This window comes from Tachyglossus aculeatus, chromosome 4 (assembly GCF_015852505.1).
Source record: "Tachyglossus aculeatus isolate mTacAcu1 chromosome 4, mTacAcu1.pri, whole genome shotgun sequence".
NCBI lineage: Eukaryota > Metazoa > Chordata > Mammalia > Monotremata > Tachyglossidae > Tachyglossus > Tachyglossus aculeatus.
The window spans coordinates 98,353,708-98,364,154 of NC_052069.1; the positions used below are offsets into that span (position 1 = coordinate 98,353,708).

The window sequence follows — 10,447 nt, forward strand, 5'->3', positions numbered from 1 at the left end:
CAAAACTCCCCTGTGCTGGGCAGCAGTAGCATGGGAGAGAGTTGAGGGAGGAGACTTAAGTTTACTGTGCAGGAGGAGGCAGTGGTAAACCACTTCCGTATTTTTAGCAAGAAAGCTCTATGGATACGCTACCAGAACGTTTGCAGATGGAGGTGGGCATTTTGGGAGAGACGTGTCCATGGCGTCACTATGGGTCGGAGATAATAATAATAATAATAATAACAGTATTTGTTAAGCGCTTACTATGAGCAAAGCGCTGTTCTAAGCACTGGGGGATACAAGGTGATCAGGTTGTCCCACACGGGGCTCACAGTCTTCATCCCCATTTTACAGATGAGGGAACTGAGGCCCAGAGAAGTGAAATGACTTGCCCAAAGTCACACAGCTGACAATTGGCAGAGCTGAGATTTGAATCCATGACCTCTGACTCCAAAGAGCGGGCTCTTTCCATTGAGCCACGCTGGAGATGACGCAGCAACGTAAGGCAAGACAAGTTAGTTGGAGGAGGGAATAGAAGAAGGAGATAACAGTGAGCAGGAAGAGCCCCCACCAGACTGGACCATCATTATGTTGTCTCCTATAAATCCAAAACTCAGTCATGGCATCCCTTGAGGTTGGACTCTCCTATATTGTAAGGGCTTTCTCTTCCAACCTAAGAGGTTACTATATCTGCCCCAAATTATGCATCTGGGGGGGAGTCAGGATCAATAAATCAACCACCAAGTGTGCAAAACTCGGGGTCTGTCACAAAAATCAATATTAAGGCTGGACATTTTCTTGGGTTTTACAATCATTTTATAATTATTTCTATACCTGTTTCCTTCAGATCTAACATCCCCAGTGATGTGGAAGATGATGAATACTGTGAAAAGGTTACATGCTGATGAGTATAGGCTTGAATCCTTTTCTGATGAGCATGGCATAATAAAGGTTTTGTGGGTCAGAGATTCTCTGTGAATGTGGCATTTAACGAACCATAGTAGTAATACTTTAATTCAAGTGTTCTACCATAGTTTCAAAATTGTGTTTTCAAACATGTAGTTACTACTGAAACTTCTAGTTGGGTTTTAAGCATATTAGAAATGTGAATAGGCCCTCATGTATCAAGCTGTGAAATAGAAACATATTTACATATGAAAATAACTTATTTTCTTTCAGGTTTACAATCTACTAGATTGTAAGGTCTTTGAGGTCAGGAATGTGAGCCCACTGTTGGGTAGGGACTGTCTCTATATGTTGCCAACTTGTACTTCCCAAGCGCTTAGCACAGTGCTCTGCACACAGTAAGCACTTAATAAATACGATTGATTGGTTGATTGAATGTGGTTACTTTAATGTATTCTCCCAAGTGCCTAGTAGAGTACTCTCTGTAGAGTAAATACTCAATAAACATATAAATAATTATAACAATAATGATATTTGTCAAGCACTCACTATTTGTCAAGCACTGTACTAAGTGCTGGAATTTGTGCAAGATGATACAAAATATATTTTTTATTTATTTGTTAAACACTTACTCTGTGGCAGACACTCTACTAAGAGCCTAAGCTAATTAGGCTGGACATAGTCTAGGTCCCACTCGGGACCAGTAGTCTTAATCTCCATTTTACAGATGAGGTAAATGAGGCACAGAGAAATTAAATGACTTGCCCAAGATCACACAGCTGACATGTGGCATAGTCAGGATTAGAACACAGGTCCTCTCACTCCCAGGCCCGTGGTCTTTCCATTAGGCCATGGTGCTTCTCTTCTTCTCTGTTATCTGCGCAGATATTATTTCCTATATCAAACTCCCTCACTCCCCTATCCCTCTGTTGCTATCTTACCACCAACTCGCAGCCCTGAATCACTTCCACAGTACATATCCTCCACTCTTGTGAACACTCGAGACACCAGCTCGAACCCATCTTCTCCTTCTTTAACCCTGAACTTTCCTCTGCCCAGCAACAATCCTTCACTATCCTTACAGATTCCTTTGTGCCTTGCTGATACCAGCTGTTTCACATTTTAAACTCCCTCCTCAAACCCCCTGCCTCCTTGCCCCTTATCTCTTACCCCTACTGATCTTGCCACATATTTATTGATAAAATTGAAACCATTAGGCATGATCTTCCTGAAATCTTCTTTGCTCATCCCCTAAATCTTCCCTTTGAATAGAAAACCAGAATGTTCCCATACTTCCATTTTCTGGTCTCACTTTCTTTGAATGTATATTATCACATCCCTAATTCACCCTTTCTCCCTATTTATGTTCCAGAAGTGACTTCACAGTTCATTCAATAGCTCTGAATACGCTTCTCTCTTTGGGCTATTATCACACTGAATCCTACACCTCAAGACTTTGGACCTGACTATTTATTGAAAATAGTTTTCCTTTGGAAAATTCATTTTTTAGCCGATATATGAATGAGAATATTTGATCATTGTGTAGCCCAAATATTCATTTTCAAAGTCACTAACCTCTGGCATCACGCTATCAATATATCTACCTGACTCATGAACCTGTTTATCTTCCAATTGTGAAACAGCATGGCCTAGTGGAGAGGGCATGAGCCTGGGTTCATTCATTCATTCAATCGTATTTATTGAGCACTTACTGTGTGCAGAAAACTGTATTAAGCTCTTGGGAGTACAATCCCGGCTCTGCCACTTTGTTTATTTTAATGGCATTTGTTAAGTGCTTTTTATTTTCCAATATGTATATCATATTGGACACAGTCCCTGTCCCACATAGGACTCACAATATTAATCTTATGTACCTGGCACATAATAATAATAATAATAATGGCATTTGTTAAGTGCTTACTATGTGCCAGGCACTGTACTAAGCACTGGGGTGGATATAAGCAAATCGGGTTGGACACAGTCTCCTGTTCCATGTGGGGGCTCACAGTCTAATTCCCCATATTCCAGACAAAGTAATTGAGACACAGAAAATTAACGTGACTTGCCCAAGGTCACAGAATTGACAAGCAGCAGAGCCAAGATTAGAACCCAGGTCCTCTGACTTGCAGGCCTGTGCTCTGTCCAGTAGGATACGATGCTTCCCAGGGAATTCTCAGAAATAATTCAATAAATGGTAGAAATGTATGGTAGTTGGGACTGTCTCTATATGTTGCCAACTTGTACTTCCCAAGCGCTTAGTACAGTGTTCTGCACACAGTAAGCTCTCAATAAATACGATTGAATGAATGAATGGTGTGCTTTACAATGTCTCCAAAACTGGCTGAAAGTTTAGAAGGTAATTTCAGGGAAGAAAAGGAGGAAAACGGTATAGCACAGGAAAAAGGAACTGACAGGTTTACCTACATTCCTCTGATACCCTTTGTTGGGTAGGGTTTGTCTCTATTTGTTGCCGAATTGTACTTTCCAAGTGCTTAGTACAGTGCTCTGCACACAGTATGTGCTCAATAAATACGACTGAATGAATGAATGAATTCTGGGACAGTTTTTTCCTTTTCAACCTTAGGTAGAGATCTATGCTGTCCTCTGGGCAGGCCTAGGATGGAAATTTGGGTTCCTAAGGGATTATCCCAGAGGAAACGGCTCCCTTTTGGATGCTGGCACTGACCTTTTGGCTGCTTTCTCACCTAATACCTTTTTAAAAGAATATTGAAACTGTGTGGCCCCTCTCAGGGTCTCACCTGAAGAGTTTCCAGTACTCTACCAGTTTTGGCTATGGGAGGGAGAGTCAAGCAGAGCCATACCCATTCCATTCCTAGCTTGGTCAGTGGCTAGCGAGTGGAAGGCAATCTGCTACGAGTCGAAACTCAACTGTGCCGGGCAGCAGTGGCATGGGAGAGAATCGAGGGCGGAGACTCAGGTTTAGTGCTCAGAAGGAGGCAATGGTAAACCACTTTCATATTTTTACCAAGAAAACTCTACGGATACACTACTAGAATGATTGCAGATGGAGGTGGGGCATTCTGGGAGAGATGCGTCCATGGAGTCACTATGGGTCGGAGACAACTCAACAGCATAACACAAGACAAGAAACTGTGGATTCCAGGAAACTGAAATATACTATTTTAAAGGAAATTCACCGATTTAAAAGTATAGGCAAACTCTAAACTTATATTCCTTTCCAAACTCAAATTTACAGTCAACTTGTCCATTTAGAAAGTATTTTGAAAATGAAAATATAAGGTTGCCCTCATTCTCTCTTTTTTCCCACTCCCTTCTGCATCACACTTGCACTTTCATTTGAGAATGGATTTGTTTTCTTTATTCACCCATATTTCAGCCCCACAACACTTACGTATATATCCATAATTTATTTATATTAGTATCTGTCTCCCCCTATAGACTATAAGCTTGTTGTATACAGGGAACATGTCTCCCAACTCTATTGTATTGTACTCTCCAAGCAGTTAGTACAGTGCCTGCACAAAGTAATCGCTCAATAAATGTTACTGATTGATTTAAGGGTGTGGGGAAAAAGATTGCATCCCCATTATGTCTTTTAATATTGGTTTAAAAGCAAAAGTCATTCATTTTGTTTGTAATATGTATTATTCAGCACTTAGAACAGTGCTTGGCACATAATAAGTGCTTAACAAATACCATCATTATTATTTTGGATGGGGAATCAGTGTAGATGTGGATATATGACAAATGATGCACAAAAAAAAAATCAAATAAAAATATGCCAGTGTTCCCCAGTTTCCTCAAACATGTTATTCAGGATAAACAGGAATTGAGTGGAAGGATATTTACAGCCCATCTTGTCTGATCTATTTAGAGTTGTCAGTTGCAAAGTCTTTGGGCAGAATTCCCATCTCTCATGATTGGCATTCAAAACCCAGTGTTTATGTCCACATAGTCCGTTGCCCAAGCCAAATGTGTGCGAAGTGTTCAGTTGGAACTGGTCAATACGGCTCAGCATATAATTTCCTCTGGCATTATTTCACAGTTGCCTTTGCAATTACCCAGTCTGCATGTGCAAATTCATTGTTTGCATATTCACCTTTTGCTTATTCTTTAAAAAAAACTTTAGCTCTCAGTGTTAAAGACAGGAATTTGTCATTCCTCTGCTGACACTGATTTAGCTGAAACTCAAAGGGAGAAGACATATTATTCCATCCTTGTCGTTTACTGCGGAGAACCCCTGCCAACCTTGCAAATTATACCCCTGGAGAAGAGAGCTAAATACTTTTGTCCTGGAACAGTGATTCAAGTTAACTTTTCGTCTTTTCCCAAGTAACTTGTTTATACAAAGTCAAAAGCAATCCTAAGACTTTTTCCTCAATGACTGATTTTTAAAAATGTCTGTTCACTTTATTGTATTTTCCCAAATGCTCTTAGTACAGTGTTCTTCACAGAGTAAACAGTCAGTGTTATTTATTTATAGGATTGGCTATTCTCTTGGGGTGTGTCCTTATAAGCATTGTTCTGTGAATTAGGGATCATGCATGGATTGAACATGATAAACACAGAAAATCAACATGAATTATTGGGACTTTTTAAATATGCACTTTTACCTAAGCAGCATATTTTGGAAAACAATGATCGGGATAATTGTCCCAAGCTCTTGGCTTCTGCAGTCAGAATCTGAGTTCTAATGTCTGATTTGACATATTTTGGGTCAGATATTAAAGGTTGATCATTGGAGCAAACTGAATTTTAGACATCAAATAAATCCATCAATCGATTGCATTTGTTGAGTGCTTACTTTATGCAGAACTCCATACTAAGTGCTCTTGAGTACTGTACAACAGAGTTGGTAGACACATTCCCTGCCCTCATTGAGCTTGCAGTCTAGAGGAGGAGATAGACATTGAAATAAATAAATGGTTTACAGTTGCTTTATCCAAAACACGTAGTAAATGCACTTCAGGGAAGAACTAGGAGTTCCAAGGTTGTATTTTTAATGCTCAAACAGGAAATACCTTGGAAGTCTTCATCTTTTGAAAACAAATAGTAGCTTAGTGTGTGTTAAACACTTACTATGTGCTGGATACTGTACTAAACGCTGGGGTAGAGTTAATAATTTGGTTGGGCACAGTCCCTGTCCCACATAAGGCTCACAGTCTCTTATCTCTTAGGGAAGCAGTGTGGCTCAGTGGAAAGAGCATGAGCTTTGGAGTCAGAGGTCGTGGGTTCAAATCCTGGCTCCGCCAACTGTCAGCTGTGTGACTTCGGACAAGTCACTTAACTTCTCTGGGTCTCAGTTACCTCATCTGTAAAATGGGGATGACGACTGTGAGCCCCCCATGGGACAACCTGATCACCTTGTAACCTCCCCTGTGCTTAGAACAGTGCTTTGTGCATAGTAAGCACTTAATAAATGCCATTATTATTATCTCTGTTTTACAGAGTAGGTAACTGAAGCAGAGAGAAGCTAAGTGACTTACACAAGGTCATGCAGCAGACAAGTGAGGGAGCTGGAATTAGAACCCAGGGCCTCTGACACCCAGGCCCACATTTTTTCTGCTAGGCCATGCTGCTTCTCACCTGCTTCTCTTGCTACTTCTTTTCACTCCTTTGAAGCAGAGAGCTGAAAAAATACTTAATCAGATAAGAATTGACTAAAACTGAGCTCTAAACGAAGGAGAGTCTGCAGTGATAGTTAATTCAATTCATTCATTCATTCAATCGTATTTATTGAGTGCTTACTGTGTGCAGGGCACTGTACTAAGCGCTTGGGAAGTACAAGTTGGCAACATGCAGAGATGTTGCCTACCCAACAACGGGCTCACAGTCTAGAAGGGGGAGACAGACAACAAAACAAAACATGTGAACAGGTGTCAAGTCATCAGAATAAATAGAAGTAAAGCTAGATGCACATCATTAATAAAATAAATAGAATAGTAAATATGTGCAAGTAAAATAAATAGAGTAATAAATCTGTACAAACATATATACAGGTGCTGTGGGGAAGGGAAGGAGGGAGGGCGGGGGGAGGGGGAGGGGGAGAGGAAGGAGGACCTAGTCCTTGCCCTCATGACTCCCTTTCCTTCTCCTCTCCACAGAAAAGTCCTTCTTTCAGCAAAGCCAAACCCTTTTAGGTGATGGAGTTTAATCTGCTGGATGGAAAGCTGGATTTTTTTATGGTATTTTTAGGCTCTTACAGTACGCCAGGCACTGTACTAGGCGCTGGGTTAGAGACAACCTAATCAGATTGGACATAATCTCTGTCCCATAGGGACACTCTTAATCTCCAATTTACAGATAAACTACCTGAAGCACAGAGAAGTGAAGTGACTTGTCCAAAGTTACACAGCAGACAAGTGGTAGAACTGGGATTAGACCTCACATCCTTCTGTTTCCCAGGCCTGTGTGTTATCCACCAGACCATGCTCTCCTTCTAAAGATTGAAAATAGAGGCCTGCAAACTCACATTTTATCTGGCCCGCTCTTTAGGTACCTGGCACCAAACTCTGTGTTAACATTGGATCAGGAGTATAGTCCCTCTCCGTTCTACATGGTCTATGCAGTTGGGTCTGTGACCATTAGGTATTTGCCTTATTCTCACACCCACAGCCCTTACATACATATCCTTAAAATGTAAATTATAAATTATTCATATTAATGTCGATCTCCCCCTCCGGACTGTAAGCTCACCACGGCCAGGGAGTGTGTCTACCAACTCTGTTGTATTCTTCCAAAGCGCTTAGTACATTGCTCTGTACAGAGTAAGCAATCAATAAATACCATTGATTAATTGCCTGATTGATAAGGATACAGTCTGCTGCTATGAATGAGTGAATGACTAGCTATTGCCATCAAGATACTAGGCTACCCTATGGCCAGTACTCAACTGTGCTCCTTCCTGAGACCATTCTGCCATCATCCTCTCTTCCCCTTCCTCATCTCTCACTCTGAGCTACAGCCCATCCTCACCCACTCTCCACCCTTCTGCCTCATGGGAGTGACAGACAGGCAAGGTTAGCAACTGCCCTGCTCACTCTGCCCACCTAGGCCTAACTGACCACTCCATCTGAAGAAAGCCTCAGTCTACCCAGCTGGGAACATGCTTATCTTCAGCAAAACGGAGGGCCGGATAGTGTAAGTAGACTGTTTTTGCAGGTATGCGAGGTAGTGTTGCTTAGTGGATACAGCACAGGCCTTGGAGCCAGAAACTCTTGGGTTCTAATCCTGGCTCAACAACCTGTCAACTGTGTGACCTTGGGCAAGTCACTGACTTCTCTGTTCCTCAGACACTTCATCTGTGGAATGAGGATTAAAACTGTGAGCTCCCTTTCAGACAAGAGACTGTGTCCAACCTGATTGACTTGTAATTACCCCAGAGTTTAGTACACTGCCTGGCATATAGTAAGCGCATAACAAATGCCATAAAAACAAAACAAAAACCAAGTTACAAAAGAGTGGTCTCCAGATGCAAGTGGGGAACAAAATATAGTACACTGTCATTATCCTTTCCACTTCCCACTGCTATCAATCCAGCACAGGGCAATTATTCCAGGCCTTGACATCCCACTGGCCTTTGTGGAACAGCAGGCTCACTCTCATTCTGTCTGCTGATGGTTGAAAGTTTCCTCAATAAATTATGCTCCCCATCCTTTAATGTAGGCGGGTGAACTTTCTACCTTTGAAAAGTCCACATTTCCTTCATATGAGAAATCCTTACAGGAAAATAAGTAGGTGATCATAAAAAATGGATAGCTGGTGGTTTTTCAGTTTCCGTGCTTCCTGGCAGTCAGCTTTATAGTGCCTGCTCACATACGGTAAGCCTGTTTATGAAAGAACCATGCAAATTCATTCCTGAAGGTCAAGGTCAACCCTGCCTAGTCATCAAAAACACAGTTTCATGTCTATGAAAAATTAGGATATTTGCTATGGAATTCGAATTTCTTATGAGAGTGTTCACTATATACCTGCCTCATATGCACCACAAAGGAACTGGAATTCTATTTACATGAAAATATTGGATGCCACAGAACTTTCCCTAGCACTTAACAAATGTAATGCACAAAGCCCTCCAAGGAACTTAATGATTGTCTCCAGGCATGAACTGTAATTATGCTCATAAGATTACAAATAGGAAAACAAGATTCTGTTTTCTATTAGAAAATAACAGTTTCAAATGGAACCACCCTTACCTAACTTTATCAAACTAAAGCAATTACCAAGGTAATCCCAATCACACTAAAAGCAAATCCACGTGACTCCCGGGCACATGCTCCTTCCATTAGGTGTAACTGCATCATTGTTGATAACCCAATCATCCCTCTCTGTTCCACAGATTAACAGCTTCAGTGTCATCTTAGTTTCTTCTTGCTCTTTTACATCCTATAATCAGTACTATGGACTGACAATGAGCCTGAAGAATACTGGTGAAATGAAAAATGATATTTTTTATCACCAATCTATTCCTGAATGCTTTCCTTGAATTCTGGTAGCTAACAATGTGGTGATAAAGAGATAGAAAGCTACGGCAAAGAGTTCAGGATGCCCGTGGGGAGACTGTCAGGTAGAGTAAGGGAACAACAAGCATGGAAACAACAAGAAGCAACATGGCCTAATGGAAAGAACGTTGGCCTGAGAGTCAGAGGGTTTGGATTTTAATCTCGGCACTTTCAATTCCTTGCTGTGTGACCTTGGGCAAGTTAACTTTTCTCTTCCTCAGTTTCCTCAATATAAAATGCAGATTAAATACCTATTCTCCCTCTTACTTAAACTGTAAGCCTCATGAGGGATAAGGTCTGTGTCTAATCTGATTAATTTGAATCTACTCCAGTGCTTAGGACACTGATCAACACATAGTAAGTGTCAACAAATACCATTAAAAAACAAAAAAACAAGGGTTCAAACTTTAGGTCAAAGTTAAAAAGCTGTGCTACTACCCAAACTTCTCTGAGTAGTAGTGAGACAGGGATCTTACACGTTGTTAAATCAGACTGCTGAGCAGCTCAATCAGTAACATCCTTGTGTCACCATGTTTTCAATTTACTGAGCACTTACTGTGTGCAAAACATCATACTAAACCCTTGGAAAAGTAAAATATAGCAGAGATGGTAGACATGTTCCCGGTCCACAAGGAGCTTGCGGTCTAGGGGGCAGATGGCCATTAAAATAAATTACAGATATTTTCATAAGTGCTGTGGGACTGAAGGTGTTGTAAATAAAGGGTACAAAGGTGACACAGAAAACAGAGGGAGTCGGGGAAATGAGAGGGTAAGTTGGGGATGGCCTCTTGGAGATGATATAATTATAATAAGGCTCTGAACGTATAGACAGTGATGGTCTTTTGATATTAAGGGGGAGAGAGTTCCAGGCCAGAGGCAAGATGGGGGTGAGGGGTATATGGAGAGAGAGATGAGATCCAAGTACAGTGAGTAGATTGGTGTTAGAGGAGTGACGTGAGCATCCTGGGTTGTAATATGAAGTCAGTGAGATAAGATAGGAGGGAGTAAGGTGATTGAGTGCTTTAAAGCCAAGAATAGGGAAATTTTGTTTGATGTGGAAGTGGATTATTTACCCTGGG

At 41.2% G+C, this 10,447-nt stretch overlaps 1 non-coding gene across 1 annotated transcript; it reads left to right on the forward strand.

Moving 5' to 3' along the window:
- The first annotated feature begins 3,626 nt into the window (after positions 1 to 3,626).
- LOC119927670 lies at positions 3,627 to 3,764 on the forward strand. Its single transcript, XR_005450651.1, has one exon. It is a non-coding gene; the product is annotated as a small nucleolar RNA SNORA7 (small nucleolar RNA).
- Positions 3,765 to 10,447: the final 6,683 nt, after the last annotated feature.